Source organism: Lithobates pipiens, unplaced genomic scaffold, assembly GCF_037356315.1.
Source record: "Lithobates pipiens isolate NorthernLeopardFrog02 unplaced genomic scaffold, aLitPip1_a1.2 Scaffold_19, whole genome shotgun sequence".
NCBI classification, from domain to species: domain Eukaryota; kingdom Metazoa; phylum Chordata; class Amphibia; order Anura; family Ranidae; genus Lithobates; species Lithobates pipiens.
Window position 1 is genome coordinate 452,110,680 of NW_027507764.1, and position 25,060 is coordinate 452,135,739.

Genomic DNA, 25,060 nt, shown 5'->3' on the forward strand with positions numbered 1-25,060 from the left:
CTGGCAGGACGGTGAAAAAAGTCCTGCTAGCCGCATCTTTGGAGCGGTGTATTCACCGCTCCTAAACCCAATGAAATGGGGCAGCACAGGTATACCGCCGGCAAAGCACCGCTGCAGCGACACTTTGTGGGGGCGGTTTTAACCCTTTTTCGGCTGCTAGTGGGGGTTAAAACCGCCCCGCTAAAAATAGCGCCGCTTTACCGCCAATGCCGTTTCTGCCCCAGTGTGAAAGGGACCTTAAAGCACTTGAGCTTTCACATTGGAATTGCAGATGAGGCTTCTTTCAAGTGCTTTACAGGCGCCTGAAAAACTTGCTAAAGCGCCTGAAAAACGCCCCAGTGTGAAAGGGGTCTTATAGTTCTTTCCATTTCGCAACCTGAATGGTCTTTAGCCCTATAGGGGAAAAGAAAAAAAAAGATCTCCTCTTATAAACATCAGTCAAAACATGTTTGGTTATGGATAGGGCAGGAAGGGTTAGAGCCTGTGTCAGGTTTTTATAGTCGCCTGTGTCCCCCTCAATGATACATTTTGCCTCCTAACGTCTGTCAGAGAAAACATGATGTTTTTAGTAGAGTGGTGGAGACTTCTGTTGATATTGCTATCTGGTTGTCACCATGACAGAAAAGCACAATTTTTACCCCCCCCCCCCCCCTTACTTTTTTGTACTGCTGTCATAGAAATGGAGTGTATGAGAAAATCTCACTGATGAGATGACGGAAAGGGGAAAAAAAAATTGGAAAAAAAAATATCTTTTAGGCTCCATGCACACTAGCGTGGTGTGTGTGGTGTGTTTTATTTTTATTTTTTAAAAAGCTAATAAATGCTGGTAATAGCTTTTTTAGTAGCATTTTACGAGTGTTAGTGTTTTTGCAGTTCCTTTAAGAAAAGGGGGAAACGAGAGCTCAAAAAAACTCTACTAGCCTAAAGTAGTGTGCATGGACACATAGGATAACTCTGGCTTCTAGGAGCTTAAAAAAATGCTAGTGTGCATGGAGCCTTACCCACTCAATCCAAAACCTAAAAAATTGTCTGTAGTGTGTAACAGATTACCAGTTTCTTTTTCAGTGGGAGAGGAGCCTTTTTTTTTTTTTTTTTTTTTTTTGTCACTAGACAGTCTGCAGAATTTTGTCAATGTCTCATTCGACCTCAGATTTTCACTGAAAGAACAGCTAATGTAAGAACCCAAATGCGTTGTAGTTCCAGAGTGGTTTTCATTTAAAAAAATAAATAAAAAATTCATGTGTAAAATAAAAAAAATAAAAGTTTGCAGTTTGGATGCAAATGATGACTTTTTGAATACAATTGTGATTATTTGTTTTGAAGACTAAGCAGCAAATTGAACTTTTGATTTGTGAGATTGAGTCGCAGTACGACGTCTTACATGATACTGGCTGTCTGGCTGTCTGGCTGTCTGGATGGAGTGATGTAACGTTCTGTTCCTCGTGTCAGAAGTGAAGCCGTGACTTAATTTCAGTTTCCGTGCGTGTGTTTATTGAAAACTTGACACTTGGCTCTGTGTTTGCGGGTTGTATCCATCACGTGGCATGCATGCTCCTTAAGCCAAATAAAATTCTGCAATTAGTAGTATGCTTTGCCAAGTCTTGATAAAGCAAGTTGAGAATTTTTTATTTTTTTTTTCTGTTGGCAGTATGATGCCAGAGTATATAATTAGAGGAGAGTAATTGTAGGCCTGGATGGTGTTGTCTTTCAGTGTATGAGAGCAGAGCACGATTACTGCACTATAATTTATCATCCCGAGAGTAAGATGTTTGTGTATAATCTCTTTCATGTAGGCCTGGAAAACTGATGAACACTTTGTTGGAAGAGAAACAAATGAGGTAACTGGGAAAGTAGCTATTATGTCTGTTATATTTTATAGGAGGGAACATCTACTTTTTTTTTTTTTTTTCTCCTTTTTTGAAAAGCCCAATAAAGCCATCCAATACTTTTATGCTTCAGACATCTGCAGTTATTTGATGTCGGGTTGTAAGAAATACTTGAGAATCTTGCAGTTGCACCATTGTTCTTAAACATTAACTCCAGACCAATTTATTTTTATATTGGCAAATTAAATCCGTAAACCTGCACTAAAGTGCAACACCTCCCAGCCAATAATCCTAAAGAAAAATAATAGCATCTCTCAACAGTACTCAAACACACATAAATAAATCCATTCAATTTATATTCTGGTCTCCAAGAAGTAAAAGAAAATAAACCCTTCTGGCTGCCCTACTCATATTTTCCTAATTGTCCTCATACAGTACTTCTTCTCTGTGCAAGATGTCTTCTGTCCTCTGGATTGCATGATACTATTATTGTTATTCAACCCAAAAGATGAAGTACGTAATGTACGTTTTAGGGTACCATGGGGTCCTGGGTACGGTGTATTGATATAGAGAGCAGTGTGTGAATGCCTGGTCTACAGTACAACCAAATGAAGGACCACCTCATTAAGGAAAACCTTCTTGATCCCCTTCAGTCTGGATTTTGCCCTCAACACCCCACAAAAACTGCTCTCCTAAAACTCGCATACTATTTACTAATGGAAAAAAACAATGGACACTATTCTGTACTCCTACTTCTGGACCTTTCGGCTGCCTTTCATACGGGTTGACCTCCTTCTTCCTCCCTTCTCTTCCTCCCTTCTCTTCCTCCCCTTCTTCTTTCCTCCTCCTCCTCTTCTTCTCTTCTTTCTTTCCTCCTCCCTTCCTTCCTTCCTTCCTTCCTTCCTTCCTTCCTTCCTTCCTTCCTTCCTCCTTCCATCCTTCCTTCCTTCCTTCCTTCCTTCCTTCCTTCCCCTCCTTCCTTCCTCCCTCCCCTCCTTCCTTCCTTCCTTCCTTCCTTCCCTCCCCTCCTTCCTTCTTTCTTTCCTTCCCTCCCCTCCTTCCTTCTTTCTTTCCTCCCTCCCCTCCCTTCCTTCTTTCTTTCCTTCCTTCCTTCTTTCCTCCCTCCCCTCCTTCCTTCCTTCCTTCCTTCCTTCCTTCCTTCCTTCCTTCCTTCCTTCTTTCTTTCCTCCCTCCCCTCCCTTCCTTCTTTCTTTCCTTCCTTCCTTCTTTCCTCCCTCCCCTCCTTCCTTCCTTCTTTCCTCCCTCCCCTCCTTCCTTCCTTCCTTCCTTCCTTCCTTCTTTCCTCCCTCCCCTCCTTCCTTCCTTCTTTCCTTCCTTCTTTCCTTCCTTCCTTCCTTCCTTCCTTCCTTCCTTCTTTCCTCCCTCCCCTCCTTCCTTCCTTCTTTCCTCCCTCCTTCCTTCCTTCCTTCTTTCCTCCCTCCCTCCTTCCTTCCTTCCTTCCTTCCTTCCTTCCTCCCTCCCCTCCTTCCTTCCTTCCTTCCTCCCTCCCCTCCTTCCTTCCTTCTTTCCTCCCTCCCCTCCTTCCTTCTTTCCTCCCTCCCCTCCTTCCTTCTTTCCTTCCTTCCTTCTTTCCTCCCCTCCTTCCTTCCTTCCTTCCTTCCTTCTTTCCTCCCTCCTTCCTTCCTTCCTTCCTTCTTTCCTCCCCTCCTTCCTTCCTTCCTTCCTTCTTTCTCCCCTCCTTCCTTCCTTCCTTCCTTTCTTTCCTCCCCTCCTTCCTTCCTTCCTTCCTTCTTTCCTCCCTCCCCTCCTTCCTTCCTTCCTTCTTTCCTCCCTCCCCTCCTTCCTTCCTTCTTTCCTTCCTTCCTTCCTTCCTTCCTTCCTTCCTTCCTTCCTTCCTTCCTTCCTTCCTTCCTTCCTCCCTTCCTCCCTTCCTCCCCTCCTTCCTTCCTTCCTTCCTTCCTTCCTTCCTCCCTCCCCTCCTTCCTTCCTTCCTTCCTTCCTCCCTCCCCTCCTTCCTTCCTTCCTTCCTTCCTCCCTCCCCTCCTTCCTTCCTTCCTTCCTTCTTTCCTCCCTCCCCCTCCTTCCTTCCTTCCTTCCTTCTTTCCTCCCTCCCCTCCTTCCTTCCTTCTTTCCTTCCTTCCTTCCTTCCTTCCTTCCTTCCTTCCTCCTTCCCTCCCTCACCTCCTTCCTTCCTTCCTTCCTTCCTTCCTCCTTCCCTCCCTCACCTCCTTCCTCCTTCCCTCCCTCACCTCCTTCCTTCCTTCTTCTCTTCTCCCTCACCTCCTTCCTTCCTTCTTTCTTTCCTCCCTCACCTCCTTCCTTCCTTCTTTCTTTCCTCCCTCACCTCCTTCCTTCCTTCTTTCTTTCCTCCCTCACCTCCTTCCTTCCTTCTTTCTTTCTTCTATAACATTAAGTAGCTTCTACAGGCAGAACACAAAACAAGAGAAAAAAACTGTAGAAGCAACGTTTAAGCCAGTGTGCATGGCGCCTCGGTGTCACTTACTTACTTTCAATTCTACTTCCTCATCTCCTCTTCCTTCTCTGCCCAGGTCCCCCAAGGTCCAGTTCTTGGCCCTTTACTGTTCTAGAATCTACACCTCCTCCCTGGGTGAGCAGATAGCCTCCCATGGCTTTCAATATCATCTCTATGCTGACAACACCCAAATCTATTTCTCTCTACCCTTCAATTCACTCCATCAGTCTCCTCACGCATCAATATAACTGCGGCGGTTGGTCAGGAAGCGGTTAATACCACTTTTAGTTTTTGCTGTTGCCCTTAAAGAGGAAGTAAAGGCAGTTGAAAAAAATAAATAAAAAAAGGAACCTGCAAGGCAAAGGCATAATGAGCTAGTATGCATAGCATACTAGCTCATTATGAATAACTTACCTGAGAATGAAGCCCCCGAAGCGGTCCTCCGCTGCCATGTATCCCGGAGTGACTTCTGGGTCTCGCTGCTGTGATTCGCCAGAGCAGCGATGATGTCACTCCCGCGCATGCGCACAGGAGCCGACACTCGCGGCATATCGCCACAATCTGTGGCCTGCCCAGTGCGCCTGCGCCGTAGACAGCGGTGGCTGTCTTTTTGTAAATATCTCCTAAACCGTGTAGGTTTAGGAGATATTTCTTGGACCTACAGGTAAGCCTTAATCTAGGCTTACCTGTAGGTCAAAGTGGTTTGTAAGGGTTTACAACCACTTTAAATTGTGTAATAAATTCAAATATTTTGAAAGAAAACGTTTGCTCAAAAATTAAAATGTAGGCTGCGATTTCTGAGTGCTGGAAAATAGTTTTGTAGACAAACCGTATGCAATACATTTTTTTTATTTATTTTTATTTTTTTTAAGTTTCGTTCATTTATTTTTTATAGCTCATCACACGTATATAGCATAAGTAGCCTTTAGACGATTAGCCTGTTGCCCAGCATAATGCTGGTTTTAATCCCTTATCCTTGTGTGTCAGCAGGAATACGGGTCATCACTAGACCTCTTCAGGAACTACCAAACCCGATTCAAGACAAGGCGTCCATAAGGTAGGATTGTACTGAGATGATTCAAACAGAATTCATGTTTTTCTACTGTTTAAAAACCCAGTGACAAGAATTTCCATCATCAAAACACACCATATACATGCAGTAAATGTGTCCACACATGAGCCCCTGAAACCCAAATCCAAAAATGTCATGTATTGCAGCTTACCAATCGTTAGATATGGTGGCAGCATTTGTTTTCTATTTTTCCCTCCCCCCTCGTTTTTTCACCTTGTGATCTGGCCGGTAACGCACCTCCTGTATTATCCTTGGGATGAATGAGCACAGGGGCATAGCAGACAGCAGCATTATCAGTCTAGGGAGAGGGGAGTGTTAAATATACTAGCAGATTTAAATGCACTAGCAAATTTGAAGCCAAACTCAATCTCATACTTTATAATACAATTTATTTTTTCTTTTGGGATTAAAATCTGAGCACCCCCAGCCAGTGTTAAATGGTTTTGTCCCATCCCTGTAAACAAATGGATCTGGAAGAGAACTTGAAAAACAGATTTGCAAATTCATGAAAATAAAGGAAAGTAAGGCTAACAAAGAAAACAAATGCAGCCGTCATATCTAAGAATGTGTTAGGTGCAATATAATGTTTGCTTTTGGGTTTAAGGCTTCTATTGCTCTGTCTTCAAATATTTTTATAAAAATTATTATTTTTTTTTATTTTTTTTTGCTTCATACGGTGATCTGACTTCCTGTTAGAGGGTGGCTGCATTAGTTCTCCATGGTGCCACTGTATTGAAGAAATGTAGCCACCCTCTCTTGCTCATTCCCTATATGGTCTATAGGATTTGTAGTGTGCATAGAGCAATGTACATAATCACGGCTAATATGCACTTCAACCAGTGGTGAAAGGAAAGAAAATTGCATAATGTATGGCCTGCTTTAGGGATGTGTGATAGATCTGGGAGTGCTGTGTATGTTTACTAGCAGTTGACAGCTCTGTTATGCCGGCCATAGTTGGTTCGAATCTTGGCCAGTTCAGCAGGGTCCGGTAGAGATTCGATCCATCTATGGGCAGGCTGATTGTACCCAAGTCAATCCATCAGTACAAATGGCATTTCAGATTTCTAGCATGCGGTTATAGCTGCTAACAATAATTGTGTTTTCCCGGCAGGGACAACAGCTCTCTGCGCCCCCCCCGCATCAGAACACAATAGCTCTGGGGTGGGATTCTCCCATCAACACTAACTGTGTTGATAAGGGAATCCTAGACAATTATTATTTTTTTTTCTTCCCCTGCAACTCGTGGTTGCAGGGAACAAAATTGCATGATCTATAGCCTACCCTACACACCACTGCAGTGCTGATTGCTCATTCATAATAGTAAACAAACCATCAGCCTAGAGAGAGAGCCCCCCATAAGAACTACCAAAAATTGGGATTCATACAGGGAGGAACAACGACACAGCACTGACGGAATAATAGTTTATTTTTTATTTTGTTTAACCTTGCATAGAATGTCAATAGGACGGTGTACTACATGCACTGGGTCCACTAGGGGATTTAACAAAGATTTTTCACATACAGCTGTTAGTGCAACTGAATTGCTCTACACTACTGTGCACAGGTAAGCGCTGATGACGTTTGCATGGGCGGTTACCAGCGTTGTACATGTATAGCAATTTCCACCCCCCCCAATGCAAAAGTGGCATGTTCAAGAGAAGCGTGTACACTCCTACACGGGTAAATGCCGTTAATGTTTGCTAGAGCACTGCCGATTACAACCATCTACGTGCATTGGCAGCTGTATGTGGCACTTGTGGCTCACTTTTTTTTTTTTTTTTGCCTCGGCACAGAAAAGCTAGTAAGTGCCCATGTGCATGAGGCCTAAGGGTTAGCTTCAAGCGAATGGCAAGTGATGCGATCATATTCATATTTCTATCCCATTGACCGCTTGCCCTCCACACCCCCACTCATTTATTTTACTGCCACTACAAAGCTAAGAAGGTAAAATCTCCCTAACGGACTCTGGGAAAGCAAAAGAAACCACACAGAAATATCCGCTCCTCCCAAGTCTATTTGAAATTTAAAAAAAAAAGTTTTTGTTTGGGCTTAGGTTTTAATGCTGGCCTACTTTTCTCTAAATTATCCTTGTAGGGTCGACTCTGATTTTAGAATAGTCTTGGCTGTGCAGATAATAAACTTCTATGGTTTTAGCATCCTTCTGTATATATATCGAGGAAATCCGTTCTACATCAGGAACATCGACCACTTGGGTTCTTCAGCTATTGTCACCTGGCTATGCATTCTAATTTACTTTTTTCAGCAACTCAATACACCAGAATTCAGTAGGGTATTTTTATTATGTAGTTTATAAAAGACCTTCGGTGGAAAATCTTGTTCTGGACCATTTCCAACTCCACTATGCGTGTTTTCAAACTTTCTGCTTTCTTGTGATTGAACACTTGGCATAAACTCAGTGGAAAGATGCCGAACTTGCATTTTCATGCTGTGCCACATAGTCCGTTGGCAGTCTGTGTACCTCTTGGTTAATTTGTCATGCCCCTTGGGGTCCATCTGCAGGATCCCATTTGTCCATTATTAGGAATGTCAGACATGGGAACATTTTACAGAAAGCATTTTATTGTGCATTTTTATTTAGGTGATTTTTTTTTTTTTTTTTTCTTTTGTGATTTATTATTTTTTGTCTTGTAATTAGGTGGAGAAAATAAATATAAATGATTTAATGAAATATATATACACACTTCTTCTTCTTTTTTTTTTTTTTTTTTTATTATTATTATGAAATGGATTTGAACTTTATAACTATATACAGGATATACCATACCTGGTTAATGCCCCTGAAATCTGTGTCCTTTCTTTCTTTTTCTTTCTCCTTCCTTTTTTCTCTTCTTCCTTCTTTCTCCTTCCTTTCTTCTTTCTTCCTTCTTTCTTTCTTCTTTCTTTCTTCTTTCTTTCTTCTTTTTCTTCTTTCTCATGTCCCAGCTTTTTCCTCTGCAGAATTATTTAGTGAACTTTGCTTGTTTGGAGCTAGACTTTAAACTAAACTAGTTATTTTTTTAGTTTCTGATCCCAGCTGAATAAAAAGGTGACTTGAGTAAGATGCATGACAAATCCAAATAAATGGCAATTTAGAATAATTGTAAAGTTGTGGGGTACTAACAGTACTTTGCATTCACAAATGACTTAAAACTTCTTACATTTACAAATGATTTGAATATTATCTCCCAGCACAGTCACATAAATTGATGAGCTAATAGTATTGTCATGGCAACACCGCGTGAGTGGCAGGGTTGTGGGAGATAATCGGTGTGATAACATGTCTCTGGTCGCTCTAGTCGTACTGGGAGGGTAGGCTAAATAATACCCCATTATCATTTTAAATATTCTTTATTTTCTCAAATACAAAGCGTACATTTCAAATTTTTACACAGACATATTATCACAGAACAATAATTTTATCTTAACTTCTAAACGGCCTCCTGTTACACCCATCCACCCCCCCCCCCCCCCATACTCTCTCCTTAATTTTGAAAATGTTTTCAAACTGTTACCCTCATACAATTAGGCCAATCGGCCTATACCCTGCTTTGCCCATTCATTGCTCTTCCTTCCCCCATGGGCAACAATTCTTGCAGATGTTTGTTATTCCAGAGGGGGGCGTATTCTGTTACCCTCTTATACCCCATTACTGTCTTAACCAACTGCCATACTTTTATAGCCATCTTTAATTTAGGGCTTCTAAGGGGAAAATAATCTGCTTCCAATGCTTCTATTAGACCCCTTTTCACACTGGGGTGTTTTTCATGCGCTTTAGCGTTTAAAAAAAGTGCCTGAAAGAAGCTGCAACTGCAATCCCAATGTAAAACCCCGAGTGCTTTCACACCAAGATCCCTTTCACACTGGGGCGTTTTTCAGGCGCTTTAGCGTTAAAAAAGCGCCTGAAAGAAGCTGCAACTGCAATCCCAATGTAAAAGCCCGAGTGCTTTCAGACTGAGGCAAAAAAAAAGTCCTGCAAGCAGCTTCTTTGCAGCGCTTTTGGAGCGGTGAATACAACGCTCCTAAAACGGCCCTTCCCATTGAAATCAATGGGAAGCGCTTGTAAAACGCCCGAAAAACGCATGAAAAAACGCTACTGGCAGCAGCATTTTGTGGGCACTTTTAACCCTTTATTTGGCCACTAGCAGGGGTTAAAAGAGCCCCATTAACGCTCAAAAAATGCTGGTAAAGCGCTGCTAGTTTAAGTTTTCACATTGGGACTGCAGATGAGGCTTCTTTCAAGCGCTTTACAGGCGCTTTTTTTAACGCTAAAGCGCTTGAAAAACGTCTGAAAAACGCCCCAGTGTGAAAGGAGTCTTACAGTGTTATGTGGGGCTCCCAGTAGCATCATTCCACCCCCCCCCCCCCAATGCTGCAACTGGGCCGCTAAAAAAATAATTTAGAGGGTGTGGGACAGGCACGCTCCCCCCATTTGTTAGTAACTGCAGCGTTTGTAGCCTGGCCCTTCTTCCAAATTGGTTCTATTTTATTTTTTTAAAATCATTCTTTTCCTATCCAGGCTGGGGAATTATACAGCAATTGCGGCATCCAGATCATTTTAATCGAATTGCTTCGCCCCGCCACAGACAAGGGGAGTCGGCTCCAGATATGGCTTTTACACTTGAATGTAACCAGGAGTGGGATTAAATTATTACTGATATTGGTTTGGGTCCCTCGTTAACCATATGCCTAAATACTTCATCCTCTCTACCACTTTTAACTGAGGGGTTCTAAACAGTATGGGGCTTCTTAATGGATCAACAGTCAAAAGTGCTGACTTTTCCCAGTTTATTACCAGGCCCGAGAACCATCCAAATTCCTCAACTATATTCATTGCCACAGTTAAAGATGACTCAGTGTCACCAAGAAAAAGCAAGAAGTCGTCTGCATACAATGCGATCTTATCCTCCCCTGACTTCCTCTGAAACCCCATGCATACCCGTCGCTGATCTAATCGCAATTGCTAATGGTTCCATTGCCAGAGCAAAAAGCAAGGGTGATGGGGGACACCCCTGTCTCGTCCCTCTCTCAAGCTGAATCGGCTCTGAGTATACGTTATCCATATTACCGAAAGGGCTGGTACTTCCAATCTCCTAAAAAAAAAAAAAAAACCTGCTCATGTAGTGCTGTCGCTGACAAATCCAATGCTTTGGGGGGCTGTTATTCTAAATACATTGGCCATTCATGCACTGGACTAGTGTTCAGACATCAATCATTTTACTGAAATGTCTATTTGTGTATTTATAATAAAATAAAAATACGCATATATGTATCTATTTTATCTATCTATGCCTACTTTTTAAGGCCCACGATCGGACTTTTTGACAACAAACAATCAAATTAGCTGTTTTCTAAGGCAACATCTGACCGTGTGTACGCTCCATCGGACAGACTTTTTAGTTTTTCATCTGACTTTTGTTGGCTGTCCGAACGGACAAACTTTTTGACAACATCAGTCCAATGGAGCAAAGTCCGATCGTGTGTACACAAACCCATTGGACTTTTGTACAAAGTACAAAGGCGTATGCTCAGAACCAATGCAAAAGATCAGACCACAATACAGAAGTTGACCAAAGGGTGGTGCCGGAGTAATTGAACGTCCTCTTTTGAAGTGTCATCAGTACGTTGAAATGTCACTACGTTTGTTGCCTAAAAAGTCAGATCGTGTGTATGCAATACAAATTTACGGCCAAAGCCCTTTGTACGAAAGTCTACGGGAAAGTTTGTACAAAGTCCAATCGTGTGTATGAGGCTTAACACGCACATGAACTTTAGTGGCATCCCAGTCTTAGTCTGTAGGGTTCAATATTGAGTTGGCCCACCCTTTTGCTGCCCGTACATGATCAGAAAAGCGTCTGAAATATACCGCTTTTGCAGCGATCATACGATGATTTAATTGTTGGTACACAGGTTTTGAGAGCTGATCACGACAATTCATGCAAAACTATCCGATGGGACAAGCACAAATTTTTTTTTTTTATTGTACAATACCAGATCGTACGATTTTCGTGTTAAAAACAGTACAGTTTTCGTTGCAATACATGTACACTACAAAAACACATTTTAATTCTCTCGTAGAAGAATTTAAACGCTTCATTTTTGATATGAAAGTAGCATGCAAAAAAATTTAAATAAAAACGGATGATCATCTCATCGTGTGTACCAGGCGCGAGTCTTCCTCTGTATTACTCCCTCCTTCCTATTATTGTTTTTGTTTTTCCACAAAAGTGGAGTTACCCTTTTAATACAACTTAATGGCCGTCAGGAATTGTCATCAAGTGAGCTCAACTATCCCCACCTATTCCTTCCAGATCTGTCATTCTATGAGTGGGGGATAGGCAGATGATAGCTCCGCCCTCTTATAGCTACAGGTTAATCAATAGAACTTGTACTATGGCTTCTATGAATGGCAGAAAAGGGCGGGCATAGGCGAGCCTTCTTGATGATATCTCCCATCAGCCCTTTAGCTTTACTAAAGTGTTATTAAATCCAAAAGCAAACCTTTTTTATTATATTGCAGCTTAATGGTTCTTGGATGTGATGGCTGTATGTGTTTGTTTTTTCTTTTTTTAAGCGTTCTTTCTATTTTTACCTGGTGATCCTGCCAGCAAGTCTGTTTTTTATTTTTATTTTTTTATTTTTTTTCAAAAGAACAAGCTGTCCTGCAGTTGTAGCAGTTGCAGGGATGAGACAAATCATTTAGCACTGACAGGGGTGTTTACAATGATCAGCATTTGTTTATGTAAAATGGTTATCCCAAAAGGATGAAAAAAAGTTTGCAACTGCTTATAAAGTATTAGCTGGCGTTTTGGATTCAATTTGTTAGACATACTAGCAAACTTTGATATACTTAGAGCTTGTTTTAGACTTGCGGTTGGGGAGGAAGAAATATGGCATGGTTGAGCTGTGTTTTTGCCACCCGACAACCGCCCCCCCCCCCCCTTGTTGCATTATGCAGCAGAGGGCAATGTTCGCATACTGTCACAATGCTTTGCGACTGCCGCTAAATTGACTCGACGTAGCGATTTCATTGGCTGGCTTCAGAGGCAAGGAAGACTTGGTGCAAATTTAGCATCTAACGCTTCCCTCCCCTCAGACTGCTGTACAAAGTTGTCTTTTTCTCCTTCATTCAGATACACCATAATACAGGGGTTAGGTTATTGGGCAGATCACCGGGTGAAAACTGAGGGTAAAAAAAAAAGAAAACAAATGCAGCCACTTCATATAATGATTGGTACGCTACAATATACATTTTTGGCTTTGGGTTTATTACCTCTTTAACCCCTAGCCAGACTGGCAGATCTCAATAGTGGGGGTGGGTAGGACAGAGGAAGATTTCTACTGGAAGAAGAATCACAAGGGACACATCAGCACAAGGACCATACCATAACCTACAGTTGGTATGATTATTTTTTTTTTTGCTAAGCTTAAGCATTAAACTACTGGCACATGGTGACTTGAGAGATGCATGCACATTAGCCATAGAGTTGGGATTCGGGTGTGTGTTTTCTTAGAGATACGTTTTGGATTTACGATCTTAAAGTGATTAATTATGGCTTTTTAAAATTATTTTAAAAATAACAAACATGTCATACTTCCCTGCACTGTGCAGTGGTTTTGCACAGATCAACCCCCGATCTTCCTCTTTTAGGGTCCTTTGCCTGCACTCCTGGCCCCTCCCTCTTGCCAAGTGTCTCCCCCCCCCCCCCCCCCCAGAGCAAACAGATTGCAATGGGGGTACCCAAGCAGGCTTTCCCCTGAGCCACGGCTTTGCGTGTTCCTTCACACACACAGCCGTGGTTCAGCCCTCTCTCTCCTCATTGGCTCACAAGCTGTGATTGACGGCTCCTGCTGCTGTCTCGGCAAATGAGGAGGGAGAGCCGGGGATCTCGTGCACATCACGGGATGGGGCTCAAGTAAGTATTAGGGGGGTTTGCTACACAGAGGTGTTTTTGTTTTTATCTTCATGCATAGAATTCATTATGGTAAAAACCTTGAGACCTTAGAACCACTTTAAGTTTCCTCTTTTCTGAGCTGCAGAAACTGAGCTAAAATCTATTTCTCTTTTTCCTCCTCTAAGAAAAGCTTTGCAGTTCTCTAGTTTACTGTTCCTCTCTTCTGCACAGCAGGAATGTTTAGTTGTCATAATGACTCCAGTATGTGATTTTGGTTTTTGCTGGCTCCCAGTCAGCCACTAACCAGGCATGTATGACGTGGCGCAGAGGATTGGCTGGACATTTCATTGTTGAGATTGTTTTCACATTGGTATGTTGTGTCATAACTTTAGTAAGTGAGTAACTCATTTAAGTAAATCTGTAAACTGTTGTGACTCCGAATAGTGATGAGAGGCTAGCAATAAGTACCAGATGTGGACAAATGCATTGTTGTCTCGGGTATCTTCTCTAGTAATCATTAAGTTGTTTTTCAGCAAAACTCTGGAGCCACACACAGCTGCCAAAGGGTACAGTCAACTTTATTGTTCAGCACAGACAGACATTCTACCCAGGATCCTTCCTCTCACATGTTTTGCACCCTACTAGGCCTTAATCATAAAGCTGTATGATTAAGCCCCAGTAGGGGGGCGGAACGTGAGAAGGAGGATCCTGGGTGGAGTGTCTGTGCTTGTGCTGAACAATAAAGTTTTGCCATTTGGCCATTGTGTTTTGGCTCCAGATCTTTGCTGATTTGTGTGTGAAGGCACATCCCCGGTGGAGCAACGGAACTGGACTAGGATTGCAGAGATCTTAGAAGGGGCTTCAGCTTTTGTGAGTAAAAATTATTATATATATTTTTTTTTTTTTTTTCAGGAAATGATAGAAATATTCAGCTTTATCAATCAATCAAAAATTTGCATTTTTTTTTTTTTTTTTTTTTTTTTTTTTTTTTGGAGACTGAACTACAGAAAGCAATGGTTTGTAAAATGACATAAATACGCTCTTTGTGGTTACACCAATATTACTTTGGATTATTATACGCCTACTGCATTTTGCTCTATACTCGTTAAAGGGAAAATAATCCTTGGATAGAAATTTTTAATTATGTTTTTAGATGGTGAAAATATGGTTGATGAAGTGTGTAATTGTATCACAAATGTAGTACATGTAGAAATGTGAAGTTTCAATCCTTAGTAGTTGTCTTACCATTGAAGTGTTGGCACCATTATTATGCCATGTAGTTATTTTAGCTTGGCAGAGATGGAACACTCACAAGATTATGTGTCTTACCTTAACTCCTTTTTGATGGGGGACGGTTTGTATACTTATTTTGTTTGGCTGGAGTTTAGCTTTTTTTTTCTCATATTTTGAAGTTTTAAAACCCTTGTCCATTCCTGCTTGCTTTGCCTAACCAAGGGGAAGGTCTCAAGAGAAATTTCCCCACACTTGAAAAATATTAATTCACTGTAAAGTGGAAGGGCAACCAAAGTGCATGTATGTGATGGCCTTGAGTATCTTAATAGCAACAGATCAATTGTAGGATTATGCATTAAAGAGGAAGTAAACCCTGATGAGTTTACTTCCTCTTTCATTCCCTGCAAAGGCAAAGCATAATTGACTACTATGCATCGCATAGTAGCCCATTATGTGTCACTTATCTGACACAGGAGCCAGCGATGTCACCGCAGTCCCCTGTAGTCCGTCGCATCCATCTTCTCGGTGGGTCTCGCAGCTCCGCCGCTGTCATTCGGCGAAGCCGCGATGACGTCACTCCCGCTCATGCACCCGGGAGCCGACACACGCGGCATCTTCGTTATCGAGGATGCCACGCTCAGTGCGCCAGCACGCCGCTGTCTACGGCGCATGCGGTGCCCATTATAATATATATAATATAATATAATTTTACCTTGGATATGTCACAGTTCCCTGCTGACAATGCTTTAATCTGCTTTACTCCATGTAAGAAAGGCACAATCTTTTGGTTCTGGCATCATCTAGGGCAGTGGTTCTCAACTTTCTAGTGCCTGTGACCCCTTGATAAAAATTTCCCAAGTTGTGCACACCCCTAACAGTAAAATTATTTTCGTAGCATGGGTTGTCAGCACCCACGGCAAGACCAATAATTTGCACACAGACATTTAGTGCCTTCCACTTCTACAGTATTAAAACCCATTTATGGTACATTTTGGGATGTACCACTCTTTGTTCTTCTTTTCCCTTTTTTTTTCTCTCTCTATCCTAATTTTCTTGTGTGGTGAATGATGGGGCACGGTTCCTCCCACTGACGCCAAGGGTGATGGGGCACAGGTTCCTCCCACTGACGCCAAGGGTGATGGGGCACAGGTTCCTCCCACTGACGCCAAGGGTGATGGGGCACAGGTTCCTCCCACTGACGCCAAGGGTGATGGGGCACAGGTTCCTCCCACTGACGCCAAGGGTGATGGGGCACAGGTTCCTCCCACTGATGCCAAGGGTGATGGGGCACAGGTTCCTCCCACTGATGCCAAGGGTGATGGGGCACAGGTTCCTCCCACTGACGCCAAGGGTGATGGGGCACAGGTTCCTCCCACTGACAGATGTTATGTAATGTTGTTGTTTTTGTTTTTTTTTTGTTTTTTTTTCCATTTCCACTTGCCACAGTTCAGCCCCTCTAAAGTCTGAAGGATAGTAAATTCTCCTTTTATTTATTTTTGTTAAAAGTCCAGAGACCCCTGCTGTAGAACGTTGACCCATGTGCGATGATGAAATTGACAGAAGTTGCTTGAGTAGCAAATGTAATATAGCTGACAAGCAGACTTTCTGCAACATGTGCTTTTTGCAAGCTGTGTTTGTTATTAGAGTAAGGTGAACTTCTGCAGCAATGGAGGCATCATCAACCAGACACAACTTCTATAAAAGTATCTACTGTTATAGGGATTCCACGTAAATTCTGATTTATGCATTTATAAAATCCAATAATGAAAAAGGAAAATAGATGACTCTTATGACTGACTGTATAAAATTATAAATGTTATTACACAGACCATAGAGACACGTAGGCACATCTTAAAAACAAAGGTGTACCTACTAAAACCCAAGATACTCCCAAAATGATCTGATGTGTAACTTATGTACATACCTTGTACAGTTGGTACATCATCATCCAAACTCTAGATGAATTTAACCTGTCATTGGTAATATGCAAATGTCCACATGTAGACTTTTTTTTTTTATAGGGACCACTAATACAGTTTATTGCCAAAAGTATTGGGACACCTGCCTTTACACGCACTTGAACGGCATCGTAGGGTTCAATATTGAGTTGGCCCACCCCTTGCAGCTATAACCTCTTCAACTCTTCTGGGAAGGCGATCTACAAGATTTTGGAATGTGTCTATGGGAATATTTGACTATTCTTTCAGAAGCGCATTTGTGAGATCAAGCCACTGATGTTGGACGAGAAGGCCTGGCTTGCAGTCTTCGCTTTAATTCATCCCAAAGGTGTTCTGTCGGGTTGAGGTCAGGCCTTTCAAGTTTCTCCACCCCAAGCTTGCTCCTCCACGTCTTGCTGGACCTTGCTTTGTGCACTGGTCCAAATCATTTGGTGAAGGGGGGATTATAGTGTGGGGTTGTTTTTTCAGAGGTTGGGCTTGGTCCCTTTCGTTTCAGTGAAGGGAACTCTTAAGGCGTCGGCATACCAAGACATTTTGGACAATTTCATGCCCCCAACTTTGTGTGAACAGTTTGGGGATGGCCCCTTCCTGTTCCAACAAGACTGCACACCAGTGCACAAAGCAAGGTCCATAAAGACATGGATGAGCGAGTTTTGGGTGGCGGAACTAAGACTGGGATGCCATTTCATGTGCGTGTAAAAGACGGTGTCCCAGTACTTTTGGCAATATAGTGTACATTCGATACATGGCCTAAATGTCACCCCAAATAGTTAGGAGGCCAGTGGTAACTCTGCAGGATCAAAACGCTGCTTATTACTTGGAGAATCCCAAAAAATGTGTGTAGGTTTTTTTTTTTTTTTTCTTTTGTCACACTAAAATCCTTGTTCATTAAGATATTGTATAAATAAATGTAAAAAATCCAATTAAATCTTTAATTTCAAGTTCAAAGTGCGAAAATATGGAAGGGGTGGATTCTTGAAATGCAAACGGCTGTATTTTTGGGTTCTATTGATTTTCACTAGTTACAACATTGCAGTAAAAAAAAGTGATGGTAATAATAAAAATAGATCTTCACATCATACTACTCGGCATATGTATGAAATGCTCTCACTTTTGTAATGTTCCAAGGAGATTTGTTCCACTCTGTCAGCTGGTAGCCATCATGGTGGTGAGGTAGACGCCAATACCTGAGGTAGACGCCAATACCTGAGGTGTCCTACCACCTTTTTGTTTTCAGTGCAGTACATTAATTGTGCAGTGCGTAAGACCTAACAACAATTTCACACCTCTGCCTCTGAGCATTTGGAATCCTTTGCTGACATCTTTGTATAACGGTCTGATCTGTTGAAGCACAATAGATTTTTAGGACCGGTGGCAGTTGAAAGGCTGTCTGTGCTGAGCAGAGGCGGATGGCACGACGCTGTTACATGGAATTTCACTCCTTTTACACAATGGCATGAATAATCAAAGTTGTCATCCATGAGTGCTGCTATAGCACGCCTACTCTATTACTCATATCAGTACAGCTGATCTTCTGCAAAATCCATATTTGTATTTAAATAACACATTTGGAGAGGTTAGGTTATTAAAGTGTACGTAAAGGTAAAACTTTTCGAAGTAGAGAAGGGATAGACCCTTTGTCAAGTGTTTTTTTATTACACCTTGTGTCCCCACTGGGGATATCATTCAGTTTGAGTCGGTGACCATTGTCACCGAGGTCGAACGTAGGATGGAATTCTCCTTTTTCCAGTTGTCTTGAGCGTAAGTGGGTGATGGGAGATCTTTCATTGGGGACAAATGTTCTAGTGACTGCTGTCTAAGATAAGGTCCTTCACTTTGTGAGATTTCCTCTCGCTTGTTTAGTCTCCCTTACACAAAGTGAAGGGAAGTCTGCCCGGCTGAAAGCAGATGGCAAAAGACAATTTGATGGGGGTTTTAAGACTTCTCCACCAAACTAAAAAACATTTGCATTTACAAACATACAAGAAAGGAAACATATAAAATACATTGTAATAGTGATTTGAGAAGAAAACCAGTGCTTGATTTCATAGCTATCTGTTCACTATCAAATGGGAGTCCATCTGCTTGGCGCTGGTTGTATTGTTATCATACCCGTATATATGAAATGTTCATGCAATTCAGTAGACTATATAGCTGAATTGGGTGATGCCCCTCATGGCTTTTGGACATTGTCAGCCAGTTGTGGCAGTGCTCAGATCGCTGAGACGCCAGGCTTTGCGCTATGGGATGGGGCAGCACGGAACATGCCTATTCACTACTATGAGAAAAGCTGGTTGGAACTTCAGCCAATTTCTTTAACCACTCAAATTTGGTCCATGGGTGGCGATGTAAGAACCACAAGGTTCATCATAATTCAATATATTGTAAACTCTGATTCCTCCTGTATTGTATTGTAACTGTACTGTCTGCCCTCATGTTGTAAAGCACTGCACAAGCTGTTGGCGCTATATAAATCCTCTATTATTATTATTATTATTATTATTATTATATAAAATTAAGAGGGGCTTAATGGAAAATTTGCCAGCTGATTTAGAACCAATTGGATGCCGTCACTGTTCAAGTATTGAGGAAGCCACGGTTGTTGCAGCTGTCTAAATATGATATCTGGCAGTGAAGATTCCTTGATTCACGCTTTAGCCAGGATAGGGGAATCGATTGCTTTTCGCGCATTCAGACTGCGTATTTATTGAGAGCATTCTAGTCGTGTATGGCAAGCCTTAGGCCCCTTTCACAGGGGCTTTCCGTTAGGTCCGCCTGTCAATTTTTCAGGCGGACCTGATCGGACACTCCATTCACGCCTATGGAACAGCGGATGTCAGCGGTGACATGTCCGCTCTGATCCAGTGTGTGACATGAAGACGGATGGTGACACTATTTTCCATCCGTTGATTGGATCGGATGAAAACAGGTGGTCTGGTTTCATCCGATCTCCCCATAGAGGAGAGCGGGACTCTGACAGGTCCGTCTCCGCTCACTGTGCGGAGACGTACCTGTCATCCGCCTGCTCGGCGGGCGGGGATTAGTGGAGCGAGTGGACCACCCATGTGAAAAGACCCTTAGAGCAGTAGCAAACTTTTGGGGCAAGAAAGTTTCCCCCTGCAAGGCAAAGGTATAATGAGCTAGTATGCATTGCATACTAACACATTATGAAGGACTTGCCTTAAAACAAAGCCACCCAGCGGCCTGCTGCAGAGGCTTACCGCCGGGTTGAATGAACAAAAACTTGTGTTACAGGCTTTAGTTGCAGCACTTTCGTGGGAGCTGCAGGTTGAGATTTGTGTTGACTTTTGCTGTCGATTACATTATCTCACAAAAGTGAGTACACCCCTCACATTTTTGTAAATATTTTATTGAATCTTTTCATGTAAGAACACTGAAGAAATGACACTTTGCTACAATGTAAAGTAGTGAGTGTACAGCTTGTATAACAGTATAAATTTGTTGTCCCCTCAAAATAATGCAACACACAGCCATTAATGTCTAAACCGCTGGTAAAAAAAGTGAGTACTCCCCTAAGTGAAAAGGTCCAAATTGGGCCCAAGGCATCATTATTTTGTGTGGCCACCATTATTATCCAGGACTGCCTTAACCCTCTTGGGCATGAATTTCACCGGACCGTCATAGGTTGCCACTGGAGTCCTCTACTTGTCCTCTGATATCACGGATCTGGTGGATGTTAGAGACCTTGGGTTCCTCCACCCTCCATTTTGAGGATGCTCCACAGATGCTCAATAGGGTTTAGGTCTTACCCTCTGCTTCTTTAGCAAGGCAGTGGTCTTCTTAAAGGTATGTTTTGGGGTCATTCTGTTGGAATACTGCCCTTCGGCCCAGTCTTCGAAGGGAGGAATCATGCTCTGCTTCAGTTTTTTACAGTACATTTTGGCATTCACGGTTTCCATAATGAACGCTCCCCGGTGCCAGCAGCAGTCATGCAGCCCCAGACCATGGCACTCCCAGCACCATGCTTGACTGTAGGCAAGACACAATTGTGTTCTTACTCCTCACCTGGTTGCCGCCACACGTGCTTGACACCATCTGAACCAAAAACATTTTTTTATCTTGGTCTCCTCAGACCACAAGACCTGATTCCAGCAATCCATGTCCTTAGTTTGCTTGTCTTCCGCAAACTGTTTGCGGGCTTTCTTGCGCATCGTCTTTAGAAGAGGCTTCCTTCTGGGACAACAGCAATGCAAACCAATTTGATGCAGTGTGCGGAGTATGGTCTGAGCCCTGACAGGCTGGCCCCCCACCCCTTCAACCTCTACCAGCATTGCTGCAGAACTCGTACGTCTATTTCCCAGAGACAACCTCTGGATATGAAGCTGAGCACGTGCACTCAATTTCTTTGGTTGACCATGGTGAGGCCTGTTCTGAGTGGAACCTGTCCTGTTAAACTGATGTATGGTCTTTGCCACTGTGCTTCAGACCCAGTTTCAGGGTCTTGGCGATCTTCTTATAGCCTAGGCCATCTTTATGTAGAGCGACAATTCTTCCTTTTTTTATTTTTTATTTTTTCAGATCCTCAGCTCTTTGCCATGAGGTGCCATGTTGAACTTCCAGTGACCAGTATGAGAGGGGGGGGGGGGGGCTATGATGCCAAATTTAACGCACCTGCTCACCATTCACATCTGAGACTTTGTAACCCTAATGACTCAGATGACACCAGGGGAGGGAAAATGGCTAATTGGGCCCAATTTGGAAATTTTCACTTAGGGGTGTACTCACTTTTGTTGCCAGTAGTTTAGACATTAATGGCTGTTATTTTGAGGCGACACATTTACACTGTTATACAAGCTGTACACTCACTACTTTACATTGTAGCAAAGTGCCATTTCTTCAGTGTTGTCACATTAAAAGATACAATATTTACAAAATTGTGAGGGATATACTCATTTTTGTGAGATGCTGTATATACAGAATTGGGTTGAACAGTTTTTTTTTTTTTTTTTTTTTTTTAACAGGTTAACATTTAAAAAGTGAAGTTGCAGCGGTAAAGGAACTTTAATATAGATATTTTGGGGAGATGAACATGATCATCATGTGTTAGCGGAGGGCCCAAAATTAAAGTGGTGGAAAAAAGCATTATGGGATTTATGTGTGGCCAGGGATAATCTCCACAGCTGCATAAGACAATGATTGGACAAACGGACTTCTCCCATCTTGAAGATGTCAAACAAATGGCAAGAAAGGGTCCCATGAGGGTTGACAGTTCACATGAGCATTAGCAGTATATAATTTGGCTTATTTTCTTAGCAAAAACAAAACCAAACAGGAGAGCGAAGGATAGCAAAACCTGACCTTTACAAGCTAATTTTTGTATGCAATGTATTTTACTGTAGCTTTAGCAAGAAAATAAAACTTGAACTTTCTTTAGGCTACATTCACATTTTCGGACATTTTCATGCATTTTTGAGTTTTTTTTTTTTTAGCAGATTTGCAAATATTATAGGCGTTTTTTTTTTAAAGAGGAACTGCGGTCTGCTCGAATAATTTTGTAATAAAACATCTTTGCCATTCTGAAGCTTCCCTCCAACAACTTTGCATATTTTATTTATACTGTGATTGTGTACTTTCCAAATATACTGCAGAAATCTCCCTCCACTATGTCTGGCTGCATCCATTTAAATTGTGGTCATCTGAAGCTGCTGCTTGTTCACTTCCTAGATTTACACACACACCTCCAGCTCTGCAGCTCTCATTGGCCCTCTTCTGACTGATCCCTCTTCCCTTCCTGGCAAACTCTCACGAAAGAGAGCTGTGCATGATGTCATAAGCCTTGGCTAATAATCTGCCTGAAAAGTAGCTCATTCACACTCAAATGTGAACAGGGGCTATTGAAATGAATGGGATTTTGCCTTGTTGAGCGTTTGGAGCTTCAAGTCAAAAGGCTTAAGTGTTAATGAGGTCTTAAGCAACATCCATTTTTCTGGGTTTTTATAAGCATTCTTTTAGAAAGATGTGTTATTTAATCATTTATTTTGTGTTTTTTTTATTTTTTTTTATTTTTTACACATTCGATATATGTCATGATAAAGACCTATCAGAACATACATATACTCCTGATAGTTTATGCGTGTATGTGTGTGTGTGTGTGTGTGTATGTATATATTATAGCAAGAGCACTTAAATTGGTGCATTCTTTGAGCTATAGTCTCTACGCGTTTCGTGGGACAGCACCCACTTCCTCAGGAGACAGCCAAGATTTGATTTGTGTTTATCTGTCGGGAGACCATGTCCTAAGCAAAACAAAATATATAAAAATGTTGCTATGTTTTTAAACAATAGTAAAAGTTTGTTAGACCCCTTTCACACTGGGGTGGTTTTCAGGCGCTTTAGTGCTGGAAATTGCCCCTGCTAAGCGCCTGAAAACTGCCTCTTATTCTTTTAACTTTTCACACTCGAGCGGTGTGCTTGCGGGACGTTCCCAAAAGTCCTGCAAGCAGCATCTTTGGGGTGGGCTGGGCTGGGAGCGCTGTATTTAGCACTCCTAAAATGCCTTACCTATTGGGAATGAATGGCCAGGGCTTCGGAAGCACCACAACATGGGAGTTTTTAACCCCTTCTTTAGGATTAAAAGCGTCCGGCTAGAGGCCGAAAAGTGCCGCTTAAACAGAGGTAAAGTGAGTGTTGCTTTAGCGCGGCCACGGCCCCAGTGTGAAAGGGGTCTTACAATTGTATGCAAGCCCAAAAAATGAACCACCACCCCCTTAATATCAGCTTGCCCTCTTTCACATGCTATAAATTCAGGGATTTGCTATTGTAATGCAGGTTTTATTTTGTTTAGTTTTCACCTGTTGATCCTACTAGTAATCACAAACTGTTTTACTCTAAAATAAACTAGGGGTGTCCAAACTGCGGCCGAAGACTGCTATGAATGCCAACCCAACACAAAATCATAAACCTATTTAAACACTTCAATACTGGGCATTTTTGCCCCTTCCTGCCCAGGACAATTTTCAGCTTTCAGCACTGTCGCAATTTGACAATTGCGCAGTCATGCAACACTGTACTCAAGCTAAATTTTTAGGCTACTTTCACACTGGGGCAGGCGGGTGCTGGCAGTGAAAGCGGCACTATTTTTTGTGTCGTTTTAACCCCTGCTAGTAGCAAAAAAAGGGGTTAAAACCGCCAGCAAAGAGCCACTGCAGCGGCACTGCCCCATTGTTTTCAATGGGCAGGGGCCCTTTAGGAGCCGTGTATACACCACTCCTACAGCGCTGCAAAGATGCTGCTTGCATGACTTATTTGAACATCCTGCAAGCGCACCGCTTAAGTGTGAAAGCCCTCAGACTTTCACACTGGAGACACAAGAGAGGCTCTTTACAGGCGCCATTTTTAGCACTGTAGGGCCTGTAAAGCGCCTCGGTTTGAAAGTAGCCTTATTTTCTTCCCACAAATAGCTTTCTTTTGGTGGTATTTGATCACCACTAAGGTTTTTATTTTTTTTCTAAACAAACTAAAAAAAAAAAATTGTTGTTTTTCTCCTTCACTGACAGGCACTGATGAGGAAGCACTGATATGTAGAATCGATGGGCACTGATAGGTGCTACTTATTGGCACTGACAGGTGGCACTCATGGGCAGCACTGATGTTTTGACAGGTGTTACTGTAGGGCACTGATTGGCACTGTGGTGGGCACTAATTGGCACTGGCACTTTATTGGGCACTGACAAGTAATCCTGAGGGGGCACTGACTGGCAGTTGATGGGCACCTTTTTGGCAGCTGTTGTGGCACATCTGATGGGGCTGTGCTGATAATCAAATGTGCTGGTTATCATATGAGCAGCTGATCGGCTCTCCCTGTCAGCGCAAATTGAGGAATGCCATTTACCGGCACTTCTTGGTTCGCGCAATGATTACCTGTGTTTTGGTCACAGCTGGTCACGTGTCAGAGGCTTCTTACCATGATCGGAGATGTGGCGTGTCAGTCTGATCGCTGTGCGCCTCCACGGGCACACGACGGCACGTTATCCTGCTAGACATCATATGACGCCCAGTCAGGATAATAGAACCACTTCCCGGCCGTCATTCTGCTATAGGATGGGCGGAAAGTGCTTAAAAATGTGTTTTTGTTTTTTTAGTTTTTATTTTGGGGGGTGGGTGTTGTTTAAAATGCGTTTTACATGTAGTGAACACGTAGCCAAAGAAAATTTTCAGTGTTTCTTTACTGGACTTTTCTAAGTTGTTTTATCTTTCCAAAGAAAAATATCCCACTCTTCACAATCACGCCTTTATTCATGTCATCGGTTTTTGCCAACACCTATATCTGTGAGCAAATATTTTCTAGGTTGAAGCACACAAAGGGCAAAATTACAACCAAAATATCTGAGCTCCTTAAGAATTCGTTAAGAATTGCTACTGCATCCATCAAACCAGATATTCATGCAAGTTTTTTGAAAACTCTGTCAAATATCACACTAGCTTTGTGTTGCCCTTTTTAATTTGTATAACAAAAAATGAAGTTGTATTACTCGGATAAGTAGAGTACATTATCTATCTATCTATCTATCTATCTATCTATCTATCTATCTATATCGGTGATGTGTGATCTGCCCGACTTTTTCTGCTTATCAGCTATTGTTATTGTTCGTGTATTTTATGGGGTCCAAGGCAATTCCTCTTCT

At 42.3% G+C, this 25,060-nt stretch overlaps 1 protein-coding gene across 6 annotated transcripts in view; it reads left to right on the top strand.

Annotated features, from left to right (window-relative positions):
• The window catches only part of FAM110B (family with sequence similarity 110 member B), a 227,659-nt gene that overhangs the window by 18,882 nt on the left and 183,717 nt on the right, over nt 1-25,060 (top strand). For 5 of the 6 annotated variants that reach the window (XR_013277663.1, XR_013277662.1, XM_077492730.1 and 2 more), the window contains exon 2: nt 5,251-5,317. The gene's annotated coding sequence lies outside the window, so the exon portion shown is untranslated. Of the gene's footprint in view, nt 1-5,247; nt 5,318-25,060 lie in introns of all 6 variants that reach the window. The other variant, XM_077492731.1, reaches the window with a different exon arrangement.